Source organism: Stenella coeruleoalba (assembly GCF_951394435.1).
Source record: "Stenella coeruleoalba genome assembly, chromosome: 6".
NCBI classification, from domain to species: domain Eukaryota; kingdom Metazoa; phylum Chordata; class Mammalia; order Artiodactyla; family Delphinidae; genus Stenella; species Stenella coeruleoalba.
The window spans coordinates 40,449,145-40,474,212 of NC_137151.1; the positions used below are offsets into that span (position 1 = coordinate 40,449,145).

Genomic DNA, 25,068 nt, shown 5'->3' on the forward strand with positions numbered 1-25,068 from the left:
AAATTTAATGGTTAATTAATTAATTACATTATGTTCCAGGAAGGTTGAGTCCACTAACAAAAGATCATCCAGTTAGTGAGCAAATCATAATTAAAGCACCACATTCCTGTTTTCCAGTCTCTTCCTGAATAGTTACATGGATTCCCATGAGTCAAATAACAACTTAATTCAATAATTTGATATATTTGGCTACTGCATTTTGTTAAAGAAGTTTTCCATGACAGTTACAATAATGTCCATTTATTTTGTATGTTTTTCCTTGATATCAATGACAAATTCCAAGACTTAAAAAAACAAAATCCAGTTTCTCACAGCTTCCTTTTTTATCATTAGTATTCACTTTGCCTATACTGTAAAAAAGGCTTGGAAATTACAAATGCAACAAACTAAATGCTCCTATTAATAAGCAGTCAATGCAGCAAGAACACAGAATTAGAAGAAAGAATGAACTAAGGACAATGAAAAAGGAAAATAAATACTGGGCAGAGCCATTGATCTCAAATCCAGACTTTTGACATTCATACCTCAGAATCTTCTTAGTGGTTACTGAAATAAAAATGTATGACTCTCCATTTCCATTGCCTTAAAAAGAAAGTGCAGGTGGTCAGTGATATAATGGAGGAACCAATTGTGTACCTTGCATCTATCTTCATCTATGTTTTATCATGAAAAACTACCAGTGAAAGACACCAGTAGAGAGTCAGTTATTTAATCTAAAAGAATATCTGCTCCACAGGGAACAAACAATGTAGTGACATTCTGCTTAGTCAAATTTAGATCTAGTTACATTATTTTATCAAAATATAGGGGAAAGAAAGGGTTCAAGAGAAATATATCATTAATTATTCCTATATTCAATAAAATATTTTAATAATAACATTTTTATGATGATATGCCTTTGAGATATAAATCCATTGATAATTGTGAAGAATGTAAATAATATTTCAAAAAAAGTTTACTTGCCTTTCATTTTAGATAAGTATCGGTTACCTTGCTAAAAAGTCTAAATTCCATTTAGGTTGATACCCCTTGCTCGTTACAGCAAGTTATCATTTTCTTTTATTGTTATACACGTTGTCAATATCTGTTTCTTTTTCCTTTGTTCATAATCAAGTATCTTTGTTGCCAATTAAAATAGCTACATATTGCATGTTTTATGAAACCTTAAAATACTTATTTTAAATCACAACTTTTATTTTTAAGAGTGACATGCTCTTCTTTCTGAAAGACCATCTGCTTTCAAATGACAATAGGTTTCATGAGTAATTCTAAGGAGAAAGGTGGTTATTACACTTTAACACATTTTTTACTGGAATAAGGGGTTACGTTCAACTACTGCTTAAATACATTGAACATTTTTGCACAGTACCTAAAGGCCAAACATCATTATTGTAATAAGAGTTTCTGTAACAGATTTCTTTGTCTCAAGTTCCAAGGTTAAAGTGCAGAATGACAGGAGTTCAGGAAAAAATAGTCAAAGAAAATTATAATTTAAAAGTCATTCACAGTTATAAGACATATTTTTATATAAAAATTAATACTTCCAAATTTCAAAATCTCTACTTCTATTTGCTTTTTCATTATAGAGAATAGCAAATGAAACTCTTTATAATATATAATGATTTTTTATTGTAAGTATACAAATCATTTGCTGAAATGCATATACATTTAACCTATTTTGCTCTGTACTATTAGAAATGTTGAGAGTCACTTGTTTTAAGAAACTTCAAATTCTCTACTTATGTTTATTTTAATATATTGCCTCAACTGCAATTATATTAGAATTTGAGTCAGCTCTTTGAAATTAAATTTGTTTTTCTTCCTTATTCTTTTTAATTTTTATTTATTCATAAATAGGGATTTTTTAAACCCCACTGATTCCAATTAACTCATAATATTACTGAAACTGAATCAGTAGTTGATTAAGTAGCTATGTTTCTTTATAACAAGTAATAGAACTATTTGAGGAAGATAAAAGTTGGCAAAATAATATAAATGAAGAAAATCTTAAAAATACATTGACAGCAAGATGTTATGAATACTATCAGAATTAAGAGATTTAAAATCAGGGAGAAAACAAGTGGAGTGGGAAGGGAGAGAAACAAGGTCACAGATAATTTTTAAAAAGATTAACACTTCAGTAGTGTACCAACATGAAGGAAAACGTTAAGACAGGAGTCATGTTTAGCACAAGAAGCATCAGTATGAATAACAAGATGGAAATGATATGAATCTACAAGTAGAAGAACAGATAAAGATGAAAGAGATGAAAAAAGTAAGATATGAAATAAAAGCAAGCTAATAATGGTACAGCAGATATTTGGTAAACAATAATACAGACAGTGCTCATTTAAAAACCCCAGAAGAGCCCTTTAGGTCTAATTTTTAGATCATCTAGTCATCACACTTTTTAATTAATTCCCATCCTTGGAATGGACATTTTCGTCTGGAAGAAAATAACTATCTCCCCATACCTTGATTGTTGGCATGGCACTCATGAATGTATTTTAACTTTGACTAATGTAAATCTCCATAAAAGGTCATGGGCTAAGCCACAAGAGATACTAATGAGAATGTTTTCCCTTTGCATCTCTACATCTGTGAAGTCAGGGAAACAGGATAGTACTGATTCCAATTGACACTGGGAGAAGCTTATTACTATATCAAGACAAATGTTTCACATTTTGTAAAATCTAAACTCCTGTAAATTATCTGATTATAAATCTCAAATTAGATAAAACATCAGGTGAAGCTTTTTTTGCTGTCAAACCTGGTTAAAATCTGTTCAGACTGGAAGACTGTTATCCTTGCCAAAATCTATCCTAATTAGTTCTTTGAGTATGAATCTCTCTGAATTAATGTACCAATCCCCCCCAAAATTAACATATTATTTCTTTTAAATTGCAGATTAATTCATTTGTTAATAATTGAAGATTTACAGTATGTAATACATCACATATGTAGGGTATGAGAGTAATAAGATGCTTAAGAAATAGTCTATATTCTCAAGAAAGGCCAACAGACTTTTATGTACCTTTTCTGCAAGTCCAAATATATTTTAATAAAACATAGAGTAAAGTATATAACTTGTATTACCAGCAATATTAAGTCCTCTGACCAGTCTAAAGAATAATACTTAAAACAGATCTCAGGGAATGATATATCAGAAATTCAAAGTGAAGTATTTTCAATATGTATGGTACATTTCATATTTGGGAAAGTACATATAAAGGTATTGGGCAGTATTATTTTATCAAAACCTGTAAATATTCTCTTAAGGCCCATCAGTATTTCTACCACAGACTTGTACACTGGTGATAAGGGCGGAGTACTGCTTTGAGTAAAAACCTGACAATGGGATCATGGGTTAAATGTAATTAACTATTTATAGATTTTTCCAAGAGATTGTTATGGTTACTTTCTAGGTTATTGAAAACTAAAAGAAAACTAATTGATCCACAGTGTTTACTGAAGTGTTGAATATAAGTTAAAAACAGCCTGAAAGAATATTTGGCAGGCATAATGGGATCTAATTGCTTTTGGCACAGATATTCATCCCTTGTATTGGGATGTTTTTCTGGAAGTTAAGCAAGGGGAGTACCATTTACACTTTTTTTTTTTTTTCCTACTGATGATACCCTCCCATTTTCCATGCTATCACATAAAAAAGGATTTGCACATATATTAAGTACACAGATCACTTGTCCTTTATAGAAAAATATTACATAGTATGTGTGGTGTGTATACACGTGCATGCATACACGAACACGCATGCATGTGCACATACACACCAGGTTTTTTTTAATACCTTTATTGGAGTATAATTGCTATACAGTGCTGTCTTAGCTTCTGTTGTATAACAAAGTGAATCAGCTACATGCGTAAGTATATCCCCATATCCCCTCCCTCTTGCATCTCCTTCCCACCCTCCCTATCAAACCCCTCTAGGTGGTCACAAAGCACCAAGCTGATCTCCCTTTGTCATGCAGCTTCTTCCCACTACCTATTTTACATTTGGTAGTGTATGTATGTAAAAGCTGCTCTATTACTTCGTCCCAGCTTACCCTGCCTTGTCTGCGTGTCCTCAACTCCATTCTCTACGTCTGTGTCGTTATTCCTGTCCTGCCCCTAGGTTCATCAGAACCTTTTTTTTCTTAGATTCCATACATATGTGTTAGCATATGGTATTTGTTTTCCTCTTTCTGACTTACTTAACTCTGTATGACAGTCTCTAGGTCCATCCACATCACTACAAATAACTCAATTTTGTTTCTTTTTATGGCTCAGTAATATTCCATTGTATATATGTGCCACATCTTCTTTTCCATTCACCTATCGATGGACACTTAGGTGGCTTCAGTGTCCTGGCTGTTGTAAATAGTGCTGCAATGAACATTGTGGTACATGACTCTTTTTAAATTATGGTTTTCTCAGGGTATATGGCCAGTAGTGGGATTACTGGGTCATATGGTAGTACTATTTTTAGCTTTTTAAGGAACCTCCAAACTGTTCTCCATAGTGGCTATACAATTTACATTCCCACCAAGAGTGCAAGAGGGTTCCCTTTTCTCCACACCCTCTCCAGCATTTATTGTTTGTAGATTTTTTGAAGATGGCCATTCTGACTGCTGCGAGGTGATACCTCATTGTAGTTTTGATTTGCATTTCTCTAATGATTAGTGATGTTGAGCATCTTTTCATCTGTCTGTTGGCAATCTGTATATCTTCTTTGGAGAAATGTCTATTTAGGTGTTCTGCCCATTTTTGGATTGGGTTGTTTGCTTTTTTGATATTGAGCTGCATGAGCTGCTTGTATATTTTAGAGATTTATCCTTTGTCAGTTGCTTCATTTGCAAATATTTTCTCCCATTCTGAGGGGTGTCTTTTCATCTTGTTTATGGTTTCCTTTGCTGTGCAGAAGCTTTGAAGTTTCATTAGGTCCCATTTGTTTATTTTTGTTTTTATTTCCATTTCTCTAGGAGATGGGTCAAAAAGGATCTTGCTGTGACTTATGTCAAAGAATGTTCTTCCTATGTCTTCCTCTAAGAGTTTTATAGTCTTTATAGTCCGGTCTTACATTTAGGTCTTTAATCCATTTTGAGTTTATTTTTATGTATGGTGTTAGGGAGTGTTCTAATTTCGTATGTTTACATGTAGCTGTCCCGTTTTCCCACAACCACTTATTGAAGAGGCTGTCTTTTCTCCATTGTATACTCTTGTCTCCTTTATCAAAGATAAGGTGACCATATGTGTGTCAGTTTATCACAGGGTTTCTATCCTGTTCCATTAATCTATATTTCTGTTTTTGTGCCAGTACCATAATGTCTTGATTACTGTAGCTTTGTAGTATAGTCTGAAGTCTGGGTCCTGATTTCTCCAGCTCCGATTTTCTTTCTCAAGATTGCTTTGGCTATTCAGGGACTTTTTTTTCCATACAAATTGTGCAATTTTTTGTTCTAGTTCTGTGAAAAATGTCATTGGTAGTTTGATAGGGATTGCATTGAATCTGTAGATTGCTTTGGGTAGTAGAGTTATATTCACAATGTTGATTCTTCCAATCCAAGAACATGGTATATCTCTCCATCTGTTGGTATCATATTTAATTTCTTTCATCAATGTCTTATAGTTTTCTGCATACAGGTCTTTTGCCTCCTTAGGTAGGTTTATTCCTAGGTATTTTATTCTTTTTGTTGCAATGGTAAATGGGAGTGTTTCCTTAATTTCTCTTTCATATTTTTCATCATTAATATATAAGGATGCAAGAGATTTCTGTGCATTAACTGTGTATCCTGCTACTCTACCAAATTCATCAATTAGCTCTAGTATTTTCTGATAGCATCTTTAAGATTCTCTATGTATAGTATCATGTCATCTGCAAACAGTGACAGTTTTACTTCTTCTTTTCCGATTTGGATTCCTTTTATTTCTTTTTCTTCTCTGATTTCTGTGGTTAAAACTTCCAAAACTATGTTGAATAATAGTGGTGAGAGTGGGCAACATTGTCTTGTTCCTGATCTTAGAGGAAATGGTTTCAGTTTTTCAGCATTGAGAATGATGTTGGCTGTGGGTCTGTCATAAATGATGTTTATTATGTTGAGGTTGGTTCCCTCTATGCCTAATTTCTGGAGGGTTTTTATCATAAATGGGTACTGAATTTTATCAAAAGCTTTTTCTGCATCTATTGAGATAATCATATGGTTTTTAATCTTCCATTTGCTAATACAGTGTATCACATTGATTGATTTGCATATATTGAAGAATCCTGGCATTCCTGGGATAAATCCCACTTGATTGCGGTGTATGATGCTTTTAATGTACTGTTGGATTCTCTTTGCTAGTAGTTTGTTGAGGATTTTTGCATCTATGTTCATTAGTGATATTGGCCTGTAGTTTTCTTTCTTTGTGACATCTTTCTCTGGTTTTGGTATCAGGGTGATGGTGGCCTCATAGAATCAGTTTGGGAGTGTTCCTCCCTCTGCTATATTTCGGAACACTTTGAGAAGGATAGGTGTTAGCTCTTCTCTAAATGTTTGATAGAATTCGCCTGTGAAGCCATCTGGTCCTGGGCTTTTGTTTGTTGGAAGATTTTTAATCATAGTCTCAATTTCAGTGCTTCCGATTCATCTGTTTATATTTTCTATTTCTTCCTGGTTCAGGCTTGGAAGTTTGTGCTTTTCTAAGGATTTGTACATTTCTTCCAGGTTGTACATTTTATTGGCATATAGTTGCTTGTAGTAATTTCTCGTGATCCTTTTTATTTCTGCAGTGTCAGTTGTTATTTCTGATTTTTCATTTCTAATTCTATTGATTTGAGTGTTCTCCATTTTTTTCATGATGAATCTGATTAATGGTTTATCAATTTTGTTTATCTTCTCAAAGAACAAGCTTTTAGCTTTATTGATCTTTGTGATTGTTTCATTCATTTCTTTTTCATTTATTTTTGATCTGATCTTTGATTTTTTTCCTTCTGCTAACTTTGTGGGTTTTTTGTTTTTCTTTCTTTAATTGCTTCAGGTGTAAGGTTAGGTTGTTTATATGAGATGTTTGTTTCTTGAGGTAGGATCGTAGGCTCTAAACTTCCCTCTTAGAACTGCTTTTGCTGCATCCCATAGGTTTTGGGTCGTTGTGTTTTCATTGTCATTTGTTTCTAGGTATTTTTTAATTTCCTCTTTGGTTTCTGCACTGATCTCTTGGTTATTTAGTACTGCATTGTTTAGTCTCCATGTGTTTGCAATTTTTACAGTTGTTTTCTTGTAATTGATATCTAGTGTCATAGCATTGTGGTCGGAAAAGATACTTGATACGATTTCAATTTTCTTAAATTTACTGAGGCTTGATTTGTGACCCAAGATATGACCTATCCTGGAGAATGTTCCATGAGGACTTGAGAAGAAAGTGTATTTTGTTGTTTTTGAATGGAATGTCCTATAAATATCAATTAAGTACATCTTGTTTATTATGTCACTTAAAGTTTGTGTTTCCTTATTTATTTTCATTTTGGATGATCTGTCCATTGGTGAAAGGGGGATGTTTAAGTCCCCTACTATGACTGTGTTACTTTCAATTTCCCATTTTATGGCTGTTAGCAGTTGCCTTATGTATTGAAGTGCTCCTATGTTGGGTGCATAAATATTTACAATTGTTATATCTTCTTCTTTGATTGATCCCTTGATCATTATGTAGTGTCCTTCTTTGTCTCTTGTAAAAGTCTTTATAGTCTATTTTGTCTGATATGAGAATTGCTACTCCAACTTTCTTTCGATTTCCATTTGCATGGAATATCTTTTTCCATCCCCTCACTTTCAGTTTGTATGTGCCCCTAGGTCTGAAGTGGGTCTCTTGTAGACAGCATATATACAGGTCTTCTTTTTGTATCCATTCAGCCAGCCTATGTCTTTTGGTTGGAACATTTAATCCATTTACATTTAAGGTAGTTATCAATATGTATGTGTCTATCACCATTTTCTTAATTGTTTTGGGTTAGTTATTGTAGGTGTTTTCCTTCTCTTGTGTTTCCTGCCTAAAGAAGTTCCTTTAGCATTTGTTGTAAAGCTGGTTTGGTGATGCTGAATTCTCTTACCTTTTGCTTTTCTGTAAAGGTTTTAATTTCTCCATCGATTCTGAATGAGATCCTTGCTGGATAGAGTAATCTTGGTTGTAAGTTTTTCCCTATCATCACTTTAAATATGTCCTGCCACTCCCATCTGGCTTGCAGAGTTTCTGCTGAAAGATCAGCTGTTAACCTTATGGGGATTCCCTTGTATGTTATTTGTTGCTTTACCCGTGCAGCTTTTAAAATTTTTTCTTTGTATTTAATATTTGATAATTTGATTCGTATGTGTCTTGGCGTGTTTCTCCTTGGATTTATCGTGTATGGGACTCTCTGCACTTCCTGGACTGGATTGACTATTTCCTTTCCTAAATTAGGGAAGTTTTCAAATATAATCTCTTCAAATATTTTCTCAGTCCCTTTCTTTTTCTCTTCATCTTCTGGGACCCCTATAATTCGAATGTTGGTGCATTTAATGTTGTCCCAGATATCTCTGAGACTGTCCTCAATTCTTTTCATTCTTTTTTCTTTATGCTGCTCTGCAGTAGTTATTTCCACTCTTTTATCTTCCAGGCCACTTATCCGTTCTTCTGCCTCAGTTATTCTGCTATTGATCCCTTCTAGAGAATTTTTATTTTCATTTATTGTGTTGTTCATCATTGTTTGTTTCCTCTTTAGTTCTTCTAGATCCTTGTTAAATGTTTCTTATATTTTCTCCATTCTGTTTCTGAGATTTTGGATCATTATTCTGAATTCTTTTTCAGGTAGATGCCTATATTGTCTTCATTTATTTGGTCTTGTAGATTTTTACCTTGCTCCTTTGTCTGTAACAAATTTTTTTGTCATTTTTTTTTTTTTTGAAAGGTGGTGCTGTATTCCTGTCTTAATGTTTGTTTGGCCTGCAACATCCAGCACTGGAGTTTGCAGGCAGTTCGATAGAGCTTGGTCCTAGTGCTGAGATGAGGATCTCTGGGAGACCTCACTCTGACTGATATTCCCTGGGGTCTGGGGTTCTCTGTTAGTCCAGCGGTTTGGATTAGGAGCTCCCACCACAGGAGCTTGGGCCCAACCTCTGGCCTGGGAACCAAGATCCTGCAAGCTTCGTGGTGCACTAAGGAAAAAACAAAAAAGGAAGAAAGAAAGAAAAAAAGGAGGAATACAATAACAAAGAAAAAAAACAAAATTAAATTAGAAAGATAAAAAATGTTTTAGGAAAAATAAAACTATTGAAACTACAACAAGGTAAAATAAAACCACAATAGAAAAAAGAATAAAAAGGGGTGGGGGAGAGGTGAACAAGCCAAAAGGAGAGATCACTAACAAAGGATAAAGAATAAAATAAAAATAGAATAAAATGTTTATTAGGAAAAATGATAATATAAAAGAATCAACAAGGTAAAACATAATCCCAATCTAAAAGAGGAAAAAAAGACAAAGGGATTGTTTTAAGATAGTGGAGTAGAAGGACGTGCTCTCACTCCCTCTTGCAAGAACACCGGAATCACAACTAACTGCTGAACAGTCATCGACAGGAAGACAGTGGAACTCACCAAAAAGATACCCCACATTACAAGACAAAGGAAAAGCCATAGTGAGACGGTAGGAGGGGTGCAATCACAATAATATCAAATCCCATAACTGCTGGGTGGGTGACTCACAAACTGGAGAACACTTATACCACAGAAGCCCACCAACTGGAGTGAAGATTCTGAGCCCCATGTCAGGCTTCTGAACGTGGGGTTCTGGCGACGGGAAGAGGAATTCCTAGAGAATCAGACTTTGAAGGCTAGTGGGATTTGATAGCAGGACTTCAACAGGACTGGGGGAAACAGAGACTCCACAAAGTAGTGTGCGCATTGGGACCCAGGAGAAGGAGCAGTGACCCCATAGAGACTGAACCAGACCTACCGGCTACTGTCGGATGGTCTCCTGCAGAGGCAGGGTGTGGCTCTGTCCCACTGTGAGGACAAGGCCACTGGCAGCAGAAGTTCTGGGAAGTACTGCTTGGCATGAGCCCTCCCAGAGTTCACCATTAGCTCCGCTTAAAGAGCCCCGGTAGGATCCAGTATCGGTTCGCCTCAGGCGAAACAACCAACAGGGAGGGGACCCAGCCCCATCCATCAGCAAACAAGCAGATTAAAGCTTTACTGAGCTCTGCCCACCAGAACAACAGCCAGCTCTAACCAATACCAGTCCCTCCCATCAGGAAACTTGCAGAAGCCTCTTAGATAGCCTCACCCACCAGAGGGAAGACAGCAGAAGCAAGAAGAAGTACAATCCTGCAGCCTGTGGAACAAAAACCACATTCACAGAAAGACAGACAAGATGAAAAGACAGAGGACTATGTACTAGATGAAGGAACAAGATAAAACCCCAGGAAAACAACTAAATGAAATGGAGATAGGCAAGCTTGCAGAAAAAGATTTCAGAATAATGATAGTGAAGATGATCCAAGACCTCGGAAAAAGAATGGAGGCAAAGATCAAGAAGACGCAAAAAATGTTTAACAAAGTTATAGAAGAATTAAAGAACAAACAAACAGAGGTGAACAATACAATAACTGAAATGAAAACTACAGTAGAAGGAATCAATAGCAGAATAACTGAGGCAGAAGAACGGATAAGTGACCTGGAAGATAGAATGGTGGAATTCACTGCTGCAGAACAGAATAAAGAAAAAAGAATGAAAAGAAATGAAGACAGCCTAAGAGACCTCTGGTACAGCATTAAACACAACAACATTCACATTATAGGGGTCCCAGAAGGAGAAGAGAGAGAGAAAGGACCCGAGAAAATATTTGAAGAGATTGTAGTGGAAAACTTCCCTAACATGGAAAAGGAAATAGCCACCCAAGTCCAGGAAGTGCAGAGAGTCCCATACAGGATAAACCCAAGGAGAAATGTGCCGAGACACATAGTAATCAAATTGGCAAAAATTAAACACAAAGAAAAATTATTGAAAGCAGCAAGGGAAAAACAACAAATAACATACAAGGGAACTCCCATAAGGTTAACAGCTGATTTCTCAGCAGAAACTCTACAACCCAGAAGGGAGTGGCATGATATACTTAAAGTGATGAAAGGGAAGAACCTACAACCAAGATGACGCTAACCAACAAGGATCTCATTCAGATTCGATGGAGAAATCAAAAGCTTTACAGACAAGCAAAAGCTAAGAGAATTCAGCACCACCAAACCAGCTCTACAACATATGCTAAGGGAACTTCTCTAAGTGGAAAACACAAGAGAAGAAAAGGACTTACAAATCCAAACCCCCCAAAATTAAGAAAATGGTCATAGGAACATACATATCGATAATTACCTTAAATGTAAATGGATTAAATGCTCCATCCGAAAGACACAGGCTTGCTGAATGGATACAAAAACAAGACCCATCTATATGCTGTCTACAAGAGACCCACTTCAGACCTAGGGACACATACAGACTGAAAGTGAGGGGATGGAAAGAGATATTCCATGCAAATGGAAATCAAAAGAGAGTTGGAATAGCAATACTCATATCAGATAAAATAGACTTTAAAATAAACAATGTTATAAGAGACAACAAAGGGCACTACATAATGATCAAGGGATCAATCCATGAAGAAGATATAACAATAAAATATAAATATTTTATATTTATAAACAATAAAATATAAACATGAATATATATGCACCCAACATAGGAGCACCTCAATATATAAGGCAACTGCAAACAGTTATAAAAGAGGAAATCGACAGTAACACAGTAATACTGGGGGACTTTAACACCTCACTTACACCAATGGACAGATCATCCAAAATGAAAATTAATAAAGAAACACAACCGTTAAATGACACAATAGACCAGATAGATTTAATTGATATTTATAGGACATTCCATGCAAAAACAGCAGATTACACTTTCTTCTCAAGTTCGCACGGAACATTCTCCAGGATAGATCATACCTTGGGTCACAAATCAAGCCTCAGTAAATTTAAGAAAATTGAGATCATAACAAGCATCTTTTCTGACCACGATGCTATGAGATAAGAAATCAATTATAGGGAAAAAAAAACATAAAAAACACAAAAACATGGAGGCTAAATAATACATTACTAAATAACCAAGAGATCACTGAAGAAATCAAAGAGGAAATCAAAAAATACCTAGAGACAAATGACAATGGAAACAGGATGATTCAAAACCTATGGGATACAGCAAAAGCAGTTCTAAGAGGCAAGTTTATAGCTACACAAGCTTACTTCCAGAAACAAGAAAAATCTCAAATAAACAATCTAACCTTACACCTAAAGGAACTAGTGAAAGAAGAACAAACAAAACCCAAAGTTAGCAGAAAGAAAGAAATCATCAAGATCAGAGCTGAAATAAATGAAATAGAAACAAAGAAAACAATAGCAAAGATCAATAAAACTAAAAGCTGGTTTTTTGAGAAGATAAAGAAAATTGATAAACCATTAGCCAGACTCATCAAGAAAAAGAGGGAGACGACTCAAATCAATAAAATTAGAAATGCAAAAGCGGAAGTTACAACAGACACAACAGAAATACAAAGCACCCTAAGAGACTACTACAAGCAACCCTATGCCAATAAAATGGACAACCTGGAAGAAATGGACAAATTCTTAGAAAGGTATAACCTTCCAAGACTGAACCAGGAATAAATAGAAAATACGAACAGGCCAATCACAAGTAATGAAATTGAAACTGTGATTGAAAATCTTCCAACAAAGAAAAGTCCAGGACCAGATGGCTTCACAGGTGAATTTTATCAAACCTTTAGAGAAGAGCTAACACCCATCCTTCTCAAACTCTTCCAAAAAGTTGCACAGGAAGGAACACTCCCAAACTCATTCTATGAGGCTACCATCACCCTGATACCAAAACCAGACAAATATACTACAAAAAAAGAAAATTACAGAACAATATCACTGATTAATATAGATGCAAAATTGCTCAACAAAATACTAGCAAACAGAATCCAACAACACATTAAAAGTATCATAGACCATGATCATCTGGGATTTATCCCAGAGATGCAAGAATTCTTCAGTATACACAAATCAATCAATGTGATAAACCATATTAACAAATTGAAGGATAAAAACCATATGATCATCTCAATAGATGCAGAAAAAGCTTTTGACAAAATTCAACGCCCATTTATGATAAAACCTCTCCAGAAAGTGGGCATACAGGGAACCTACCTCAACATAAAGGCCATATAGACAAACCCACAGCAAACATCATTCTCAATGGTGAAAAACTGAAAGCACTTCCTGTAAGATCAGAAACAAGACAAGGATGTCCACCCTCACCACTATTATTCAACATAGTTTTGGAAGTCCTAGCCATGGCAATCAGAGAAGAAAAAGAAATAAACAAAATACAAATTGGAAAAGAAGAGGTAAAACTGTCACTGTTTTCAAATGACATGATACTGTATATAGAGAATCCTAAAGATGCCACCAGAAAACTACTAGAGCTAATCAACAAATTTTGGTAACTTAATGGTTGCCAGAGGCTAGGGGAAGGGGAGAATGGGGAATGATTGCTAATGGGTACAGGATTTCTTCTTGGCACGACGAAAATATTCTGGAATTAGACAGTGGTAATGATTGCACAACTTTGTGACTGTACTATAAACCACTAAATTGTACACTTTAAACATGAATTTTATGGTATATGAATTACATCTCAATAAACCCATTATTTTAGAAAAATAAAATTAAATAAAATAAAAGAGGAAAAAAGAAAAGGAAAAAAACAGCCTTGGGTATGGGGGTGGAGTTTTAGCAGGGGGGTGGAACTTAGGCAGGGGCGGGGTTTTGGGTGGGGCGGGACCTAGGCAGGTGGGGATGACTTTGAGCATGGGGCGGTGCCTAGGCAGGGCAATGCTGAAGCGCGGCGCAGGGCCTCTGCTTAGGACCTGCTCAGAACAGGAGAGGCAGCACCTCTAAAGGAGGGCCTCTGGAGTGTAGAGTTCTGAAGGTTGGAAGAAGGGCCCTGAGTGAGGGTGTGTGGGTGGGGTTTAGGCCGCTCCAGCTTGTTGGAGGGGGTCTCCGAATGTAGAGGTAGGGCCCTGGGTACACACCAGCTTTTGAGGCTAGAAGCAGTTGTTAAAGTTACTTTGGGAATACACCTCTATATTTTATTTAAAATTTTGAAATTTAGTTGAATTTATTTTTTCAGATTCTGCTTTTTATGCATTTGTGTTAGTGTTCTGATAAATGATGAGATGCAATAAATATAGAATGGTTGTAGAACTGTATTACTGGGAGGCACACATGCAAATTGAAAAGAAAAGAAAAAGAGGGCGCAAGTCACGGGTATGTACATTTCAGTCACAGGTCTGAGATTTATTCACTATGTGTCCTCAAGCCAGTTGCTTTTACCTCACTGAACTGTAGTTTTTAGTTTTTAGTTTTTCATCTGGAGATTATGTAGTCTGAACCTATTTCAGTTCCTAGCATCTACAAGGGCCCAAGTAAATCAACATATTACTCTTAGGAAGCAAAGAATAATAGGAGCAAAAATCCATCTTGAAGCAAAATTTAATAAGAACCTGGCAGTCTGAATCCCCATCACAAAGGCTGTGGCTCATGGCGGTTTGACCAGATCCAGTTTATCTTGGGTTAAATCTTAAACAGAAGCCAGTCTTCTCCATTTAAGAGTACATCCTAGACAGCCAATCCGATCACTGTGATTCCTTGAACCTAGACTTAATCTATATCTAATTTATTAAATCAGTTCTACTTTTGAGGAATAGCAAATTCTCACACTCTCTCAAATATTCATCAAGCCCAGAAATTTTGAAACAAAACAAACTTATTATATATTTATATTCCTATTCATCCGTGGAGGAAATACTTAAAGATAACCAGAAAAAAGAGTTGAGCAGTAATGCAAACTCAATTATTTGATTCCAATCAGAGTGCAGAAATTCCACATCCACATCTGCAAGAATCCACTTCCCTCAGAGGTTAACTGTTTCCAAACACACACCCATCACTGCAGTAAAGAATCATTAATATCTTGTTGAATTTATAAACTGCATTTTGGCTTAACATTGTCAGAATGTGTCTGACCTGCTTTGCCTTAATTTGGATGCTGTTATAGTTGGCCTTTTTCTAACTAGTGTTGGTGTTATTTTCTTTTTCTTTCTTTTGTTTTATAACCTCAACTTCAAACTGAACCTATAGATACCATTTTTTTTTTTAAACTTGGATGACATGTGAAAAGGTTCCAGTGGAAATGTAGAGTCATCACTACCCCATTGGGATGAAATCCTGACAGGTGACAAACGTAACAGAAATGGTTATAAGTTTCTCCACTTGCAAACATTTTCTCCTGCATTTTCAGTTGTAAAACAGATTCAAATATTTTCTCTTACTGACACCAAAGTGTAGTGCCTTACATAATGACTAACCCCGGGAGGAATTTGTGTGTGTGTGTGTTAAATGATAATACAGTCTTTCATAGTCACTTTTACTTTCCCTTTTGAAATGCTGCATTCAATTATTTCACTGGTGAACCACTTAACTGAATATAAAAAACTTGTTGACAGCAGTAAAAGAAAGATTGGATAAAAAATTTGTAAATGGTAGACTCTTTCCTGTCTCAAGGAGCTTTTTCCATATTTATGTGAAGAAAGCAGGTTATAAAGCAATGGTGTAAACTTATTAAGTCATATTGGATATAATTCTATAACTCATACATTCCCTAAATAAGGTAACTATTCAAATAAACTGATAAAGTTTGACTTTGAAAATAATCATAAATATATAATCAGTGTATATATATAAACTGCCTACCTATATAGTCACCTTTCAAATGTCTGACAGACAAAAATGTATGTGCTGCTCACTGTGTACAGAACAATGTATGGGTATAAGAGTGGAAAAGATGCCTGTCCTTAAGGATGCTAACAATGTAATGTGGGATTCATAATATTTGTTACTTAAATGGAAGTGACAGTAATTCTATGCTTCATTCATACTTAGCTATACATAGAGAAACTTGAAAAACCAAAATTAGATTTTTTTAAGGGTGAGTGATACAACTCAAGTGATACAAAGTCCAAACTTAAAGCCTCATTCTTCAGCTGATTTCTGTTTTCAAGTTCAAATAACATGAGACTATCATGATTTTAAGCTCTTAATTTTACTCCTTTTCTAAGTCTTTTTTCTGATGGACTAGTTAAGACTGGAAAACACTCTGCTATGTTAAACTTCTTAGCTGTATAGTTCAGAGGTGTACCTTATGTTCTGGCAAACATTCTGTTGTAATTCTGTTTTGGTAACCATGTTATCAAGCTTTCATCAAACTGACCTGTCTTCTGATTTAACACAGTTGGAAATGTACGTCATGACCTATAGTGTATTCTTGGCAAAATACTTACTCTGAGTCTAATCAGCAGAACATAAATAGAAAAATTCGGACTCTGTGACATTCTACAGGAAAATGTCAATGCCATAACAGACAAAAGAAAAGTTGGAAAATATTCTGGATTAATGAAGACTGAAGAGCCATGTGATTCATTATTCTTGGTTGGGTCCTGGATTGGGCAAGAAAATAACTGCAAATGATGTTTTAGGGACAGTTGGAGAAAGTTGAATATGGATGGGATATTATATCCAAGTCAAATTTCATGGGTGTGATGATGGTGTTATAGTTATGTAAGAGCACGTCTTGCTCTTAGAATCATTTCAGGATAAAATGTCATGATGTCTACAACTTATTTAAATGGTTCAGCAACAGTCATATGTGAACATATATATGTATACGTGTGTAAACATTCCAAACATCTATACACAATTCAGACAGAGAGAAAAAGATAAAGCAAATGTCACAAAATGTTAAGGGTTGATAAATCCAGGGTATATAGGTATTTACTATACTATTCTTTCAACTTTTCTGTCAGCTTGAAATTTTTCACAGTAAGAAGTGGAGGGAAGAAAGTAATTCAACTTCTTAAACAAATAACAATTTACATTCATTAGATGAACTATAATCGAAAAAGAAAAGCAAAATCATCTTGTGTGTTATAGGCTGAATTGCATCCTCCCCAAATTTATATGTTGAAGTCCTCACCCATCCCTCAGTACCTCAGAATGTGAGAGTGTTTGGAGACAGGACCTTTAAGAGGTAATTACGGTAAAATTTGGTCATACAGGTGGGCGTGAATCCAATATGACTGGTGTCTTTATAAGAAGAGATTAGGACACAGACACACACAGGGGGAAGACCATTTAACAACATGAGAGGAAGATGGTCATTTACAAGCCAAGGAGAGAGCCTTCAGAATGAAACCAAGGCTGCCAACACCTTAAACTTGTAGCCTCCAGAACTATGAGGAAATATATATATTTTTAAAATTTAAACCTAAAGTCTATGGTATTTTGTTACGGCAGCCCTAACCCACGAATACACTGTATTACTCAGAATTCTAAGAATCACTCTCATTGACTCTCTTCCTTGTATAACCCCTTCTGTTTTGAATGTCAGTGCAACCTGTGAATATGATGAGATATCACTCCAGGATTATATTGCATTATACGGCAAAAGGAAATTATCCACGTCTTCCTAATCTAATCACACAAGCTGTTTAAAAGCAGAAGGTGTTTTCCATCTGGTTGCAGAGGAGGAAGTCGGGGATTGAAAGCATGAATCATGAGGGAGCTTCAACATATTGCTGGCTTTGAAAATGGACAGGGTCCCCTGCCAAGAAATGTGGGTGGCCCTTGGTTGTCAAAGGTTGAGGCTGAAGACCATCAAGAAATTGTGGTCCCAGTCCTACAACCACAAGAAACTAAATTCAGCCAACAACTTAAATGAGCTTGGAAGCAGATTCTTTCTCAGACTCTCCGGATAACAGCCCAGCCTTAGGAATACCTTGATTTCTGCCTTGTGAAACTTTAAGCAGAGTTTGATCCCATTTGATCCTAACTAGATTTCTGAACTATGGAATTGTGCGATAAGAAATGGGTGTTATTTTGACATGTTAAATCTATGGTAATTAATTATACAGCAATAGAAAACTGATAATCTCCTCAGTTATCCTCATCAGTGTGTTTTTATTTTTTATTTTTTTGGTAGGGGCATGCCCCACGGCTTGTGGGACCTTAGTTCCCCGACCAGAGATAGAACCCAGGCCTTGGCAGTGAAATTGCCGAGTCCTAACCACTGGACTGCCAGGAAATTCCCAACAATGTGTTTTTAAATTAGAGTGAATATGTGTGTTTTGTTTGTCTGTGTGAGGAAAAATGGTGAAGAGAATATTATTTTTTCCAGATTCAATTTGTGTATATGCACACACAAAATTCATATACATGCATATATAAATGTTAACCCATATACCTTTTAAAATTATTAGTACAGTAATATATACACATTTATATATCCTTTAGAATTGGATAAAAGAGAGAATTAAAATCCTCTATCAGTTGTTAACAATATCTGTCTTCCAGCTTTAGCATATTTATCTTGTCATTCCCAACATCTATCACAGGACCTATTACATAGCAGTCACTCAATTAAAATTTGTTATGCATAAATTTTATAGATATATAGACACATAGATACATTGATAGATACATATAGAGATAGATAGATGGATTATGTACAGGATGCCAACTTAAATGCCAACTTAAATATTATGTGAGATAGGCATGTAGGAAAGTCTGGTCTTCACTAAGGGGGAATGTTAGTGGAATCTATTTAACGTCTCTGAACTTCATTTACCTCATCTAGGAGGCTATATAGCATAGTACAGTGTTCAACTGTAGCACTGTCACATAATTGCTTTAGGAACTCTAGCAAGTAACTTCTTGCATGCTTTATTTTTATCCTCTATAAAAGCTGACCATGATTAGTATCATACGGAGGCCACCATTAGCTCATAGAGTGCCTTCATGCAAATTACAAACACTGCTCCCTTTCAAAGATCATTTATTTCCATTTGTAGGAAAATATATATACCCATGCTGTCTGCATTATTTATGTCACCCTGATGCCTTGCACGACCTGAACAACTGTACCCAATGTCCCGCTCAGGGCTGTTGTCAGGATCAAAGGATATAATCCACATAAGGGTCATAGCACAACATCTGGCCCATATTAACCATATATTTTGTGTCAGTAATTGTCATCCTTATCTTTCACATAAACATCTTAATATGAAATTAGTATCATTTTACCAGGATAGAAACTAAATTAGCATAGGTGAAAGCCCTGGCACATGGTAAGGCATGGAAAAAATGGTTGAAGGACCATGCTTAGTAAGCACCTTGAACACAGTACTTCCTCAGTAAATAGCTGCTGATTGATTACATTCTAGTTTTCTTAAAGAAAATGCACCAATACATTATGGGAACTGTAGTTTGGTAACAAAATTCTCTTTACTCCTTAAGTGAAAATATATAGTATGCCATTTATTTTAAAAATTGAATTGTCTAATATGTGCAAATTTGGAAGTAAAATGTAACAACATTCTCCAAAGTCCCATGTGGAGATAGAAGCATTATTTTAACTATCAAATTACATCTATTTTATTGCCTAACCCAATTATCAAATGCGAGTCAACAATGATAACAATCTAATATAGATTATAGCAACCTAATATATAATATTATTAATAGGCACGCTATGACTAGTATACGCCACTTATGAATTTCTACTGTTTCCCTCAGAAAATAATGTTAGTTAAGCCATCAATCCAAGTTTGTCTTTTGTGTTGCAAATACGTAGCATTGCGGAGATGGACTCCAACTGCACCACTAATTGAGTGTTCTAGATCACCAGCGGGAAGGATTAAGGCAAAACTACTTTTTAAAAATTTTGGAGCAACCCATCATCCATAAATATTTGAAAAAAATAATCTGTAGTAATTACCTACTGATTTTTTATTAAAACAATGTTTTTTCATTTGTATAAGAATTGCACTATGTGATCACATCAGGCATTCTTAGAGGGTTAGGACCACTGCTGTAGGAATGGGCCCTTTATTTCATCAGAAACTGATGATTTCATTTCATCTCTCTAAATAAAGCCTATAATTTCAGTACTCTGGTAGTTAGTATATATCTCCAAGGAAAAGGAGGGATTTTTAAATTGTTGCAGTATTCTTTATATTAACATAAAAAACATGGAAGTGTAGTAGACATATACTAGGATGTTATATTAATCTGCTACGTCTGCCATAACAAAATACCATAGACTAAGTGGCTTAAACAACAGAAATTTATTTCCTCTCAGTGCTGAGGCCAAAAGTCCGAGATCAAGATGTTGCCGGGTTTAGTTTCCCCCAAGGCCTCCTTGGATTGCAGAGCTCCACCCTCTGACTGCCTCTTCCTATGGTCTTCTCTCTGTGTACAACACCCCAGTGTCCCTCAGTGTGTCCAAATTTCCGCTTCTTACAAGACACCAGTCAGATGGGATAAGGACCCACTCTAATGACCTCATTTTTACTTAATTTACCTCTTTTAAGCCTCTAGCAACAAGTTCAATTACATTCTGCAATGGTATAATTTTAGGGTTTCAACATGTGAATATTGAGGGGTGCAATTCAGCCCATAACTGATGCTATAATAGAAAGTTAGGAAATGCAATTTCTGAATTCCAGTTTTAGCCTTGTTACCCATTAGCTATGAGACTCTTGACCAAGCAACCTGTTTGTGCTTTAGATTTCTTATTTTTTTTATGGTCATAATACCTGGCCTATTTTTCTCAAAAAATAGGTACTATGTCAAAGGATATTTATTGATTCTAATCTACATGTCCTTAAATTATCAAAGTGCTATACAAGTATAAGTCCTTTCTATAATTACTGTTTCTGAAAGATTGAAATTATTAGTCTTATGACTGTATGCTGAAGTCTAAGACAAGAAGTTTATTAAAAATTACTTTTCTCCTGGCAACTCCATCAGAGTTGTTGAGAAGTATTTACTAGTTTGTTTTCTTTCTTGCTTTTTAATACCCAGAAAGATTTGTGCAAGCTGAAAGATTCTCCCCTTTCGTATCGGATCCTTGGTTGGCCAAGGAATAAGGTCAAACTTTTCCCTCCCAAGGCATCATTTTTCAGAAAAGTAAAACAAACAAACAAAAAAACCCTGCAAGATGAGTAGACTGCTATAAGCCACCTTTACTGAATTGGTATCCTTCCACCTAAGCCCTATTTTTACCCATCTTCTCATGAACTTTACTCTTTGCAAGCAATTTCTCCCATCCCCAAAATCAAAAAAGGCTAATGTTACAGAGATTTTAATTGAAAATATTCAACCCAAAGTCAATTATTGTGCCTAAAACTGAAACGGGCCAATACAGCAATTAGTAGAAGGATGATACTTTTTGTCCTACTGAGAATTCCATAGGCATATTATAGTAGGGTTTTATATTCTGCTTTCAGGGAAGAAATAATATAAGATATGGGGGAAGGGAGAGAGAAAAAAGACATTGCCATTAAAATAAGTTCGTAGAACAAAACATCCTTCAGTGCTTCATTTAGCAAAATATGTCATTGCAGAAGCACTTCCGAGTGAAAGTCAAATGTAAATTTTATACACTGACTATAAAGAATAAAACCTCCTCTGGGAAGAAATTTGCTCACCCATGAAAGGTAAGAAGCCTTCACCCCCAACCCCACATGCTAGATTAGTTGTGGATAAGTGATGGATTGAATCATTTCTGAGAAGGCTCCTTGCTCAGCCTTCAGCTTTGTCCCAATAGAGCCCTGCAAGACCATTTGTTTACTATACCTCATCCCTTAAGCAAGGAGATTGTATCAGAGATGTCTCTAGAATTCAATAATTTTATTTAATCCCCTTTATTTTATATCATTTCAAAGTTTTCATTGCCTATAATTTCCAGTCCAGGCTGAGGGACATGAGTTCCTTTTTATCCTATGACCTGTGAACTTGGATCAGAAAACCAAACAGCAGTGGCTTCTTGAAGAACAGCAAGGCCTTCTGCAAAGCTGGTCTTGCTCCACTTCTGTGAATTGTGGTGCACTCAGGTTTATCACCTATGCCTCCAATCAAATTTGCTTAAAATTGCGGAGGCAAACTTTCAGAGACCCGTTAGCACATTGCAGGGCAGGATGAAGGGAAATGTCACCCTCCATCCCGTCCCCACTGTGCTGGGGAAATGAACCAACCTTAGGCCCTTTCAATTCCCAATTATACCGTTCCTCACCTTCCTGTCTCCCCTTCATATCAACTCATAAGTGGAAGTCTCTTTATTATGAAAGAAGGGTCAATGTTTCTTGCCTCTTCATTGCAAAAGAGGGAAGCCTCAGAATAAAATGAAGAGCAAAACAAAAAGAATTGAAAGAGACATAAACTGCCCTCATGGGTCTCATATGCTCTCCCTTTAATCTGTAAGATCGTTTCCGCTTCTCTTCCTAACGAAAAGCTTAGCTCTGTGGCTCTCATATATTAGCTCATTGCAAAGTGACCTCTAAATCACTATTACTTAGAAACAAGGACCATATTTCCGTTCATTTTATTGTTCCTATAGTCTACTTTCAGTGCCCTATTCTGCTATTTATTTTTAAAGGGCAGTATCTGTTTGCTAATAACCTCCCACCTGAATTTTTGTTTTATTTCTCTGACCTCTGTTAAAGAAAGAAAGTTTAGAAGGAAACCGGAAAAGGATTTCTACCTCGTATCCTAGGAGAAAGGTCAGTGTACGAATATAAGGAGTTCATTAATATCCTCCTATCTAAATAAAGCTTAGAATCCTACAACAATGGAAATGCAGTCAAAGCAATGGTCAATTCATGCAGAGGCATATCTAACCCTAATAACTTACAGCCATTTTCATTTTTCACAAATGCTTCTATTCCTATTACCCAGGAGACATGGTGTGTTTACTGAATTATTCAATTAGAACTGATTACCTCCAAAGTCAGTATGATATAACTGTTGGGATAGCATCTATGTTTTTCAAATGATACCATATTTTTAAATTAGGTGGCCTAAGGCTTCCTTTTAGGAGTTAGATTCTTCCTTTCCTGAGTATTTATAAAAAGAAGGGCAAGTTGAAAGAAATACAAACTCTGCTTTCACCGATAACAGCCAACTTAGAGGGCATAGAAGGACTGTAAACTCAGTTTCCTCATTTCTTAAAATGAGATAACAGCTACATTTCAGGACTGCAATGTTGATTAAATAATATTATTCATTAATGTGTTTTTTACCCATATATTTTAACTTTAGCTAATTCATCAACATGATGTCTTTGGAAGAGTTCTTAGGAAAAGCCACCTGTCCCCAAATAATGTCTACACCTTATGTATCTTAATGCTTGAGTGTAATATACTTAATTATTAAAAACTGTTAATAACTTCTCTTGAATTAGCGTATGTGGTAAATTAACCCTATTGCTAGCCACAACCTTAGAGAATAAAGCCAATCTTCAGTAAGAATGGGAGAGGGGGCAATTAGCATGCTCTATCAAAAGACCCTCAGGGTAAGGTGCTTGGTCGGAGCTCTGGCATATGGAATACAGGGAGGGGGTGCTGGGTGGAGAAGGGCTCTTACTCTGGAACAGGCACTATTCTAAGCACTTTACTGTGAGGTAGGTACTATCATGCCCATTTTACAGATAAGGTAATGGAGACCCAGAATGACTTAGTCTGTTGTACAAGAGCAAAGATATTCATCTGGAGGAACTGGCTTTGGTGTCAAGCATCTGGGATTCAGAAGCCCTGATCATGCACTGTGCCTGCCGCCTCTCCTCAGTGGATGAAGAGGGGAAAAGGAGTGAAGAGACACTGTGGCACATGCTACCTGGGGCCTCTTCTCGCCCAATATCTAGTCTTTTTCTTTACTAGCAGAACCACAGATCTTATTCTGGAAAGCCCTGTGGAAATACTCATTGCCCCATACTTTAGGTGATCAGTTCTGGCGAAGGACATCTAAGCAAGAAACCTACTGAGTTTGCTTTCCATAAAAGTTACTATTCTCCTGACAAACAGATAGACTCAGCTGGCACTGGCTGTTTCTTTTTTTTTTTTTTCTTTCCCTTCTCTCTGGCCGAAATGGAATTATCTACTGGGGAAGGTGGAAAAGCCCTACTGTGGCTAAAAGACTGACAGCTCCATGCTAAGAGGTAGAGGAAGCCTGGTGTCATTCTGGAGCTTCCATATTAATCCTGGATTGTCCACTTTTGCACCTTTTTATATGAGAAAAGTAAACCCTTATTTGTTTGAGCTCCTGTGTCTGTCCCTTATGCTCAAATGCAATCTTAACACGTAAGGAGATGTGCAAAAATAGAAGAAAGAAGCCAGCTTTTGCAGAGAATGCCATCTTGCCCAAGTCTGGCACCGTGTGGGAGTGGGTACACACACAGCTCTATGCCCCGTTCTTCCACTTTGCCCAGTTATGCTGCTTCCTGTGGCTGCAGTACCCGGACACGGCCCCACCTCTGCAGCAGTACAGCGGACACGGCTTAGCTAGGACACTGCAGTAGGGTTTGGCAAACTACAGCCTGCAAGACAAACCCAGTCTGTGGACTCTTTTTGTACAGAGTGTAAAACTAAGGATGTTTGGCTTGTTGTTCCATTTTAACTGTTTTACAAACAAATAAAAACAAAGAAGAATATGCAACAGAGATGACATAAGCTCAGGAATCCTAAAATATGTACTGTATGGTCTTATACAGAAAAAGTTTGCTGATCCTTGCAGAAGGACAGGACAGAGTAGAGTCAATATGAAAATTATTATAACAACTACAGTAAGTCCCCTGCATACGGCCATGTTCCGTTCCGAGAGCGCATTGGTAAGTCCAATTTGTTTGTAAGTCCAATGAAGTTAGCCTAGGTACCCAACTAACACAATTGGCTATATAGTACTGTACTGTAATAGGTTTATAATATTTTTCACACAAATAATATGCCAAAAATAAAGAAAACATTTTTAATCTTACAATACCTTGAAAAGCACAGTACCATACAGTACAACAGCTGGCACACAGGGGCTGGCATTGAGTGAACAGGCAAGAAGAGTTACTGACTGGAG

General features: G+C 36.1%; 1 protein-coding gene across 7 annotated transcripts in view; it reads right to left on the reverse strand.

The window, feature by feature from the left end:
* LRP1B (LDL receptor related protein 1B) overlaps positions 1-25,068 on the reverse strand; it is a 1,831,517-nt gene that overhangs the window by 1,411,250 nt on the left and 395,199 nt on the right. The window lies entirely within an intron of this gene.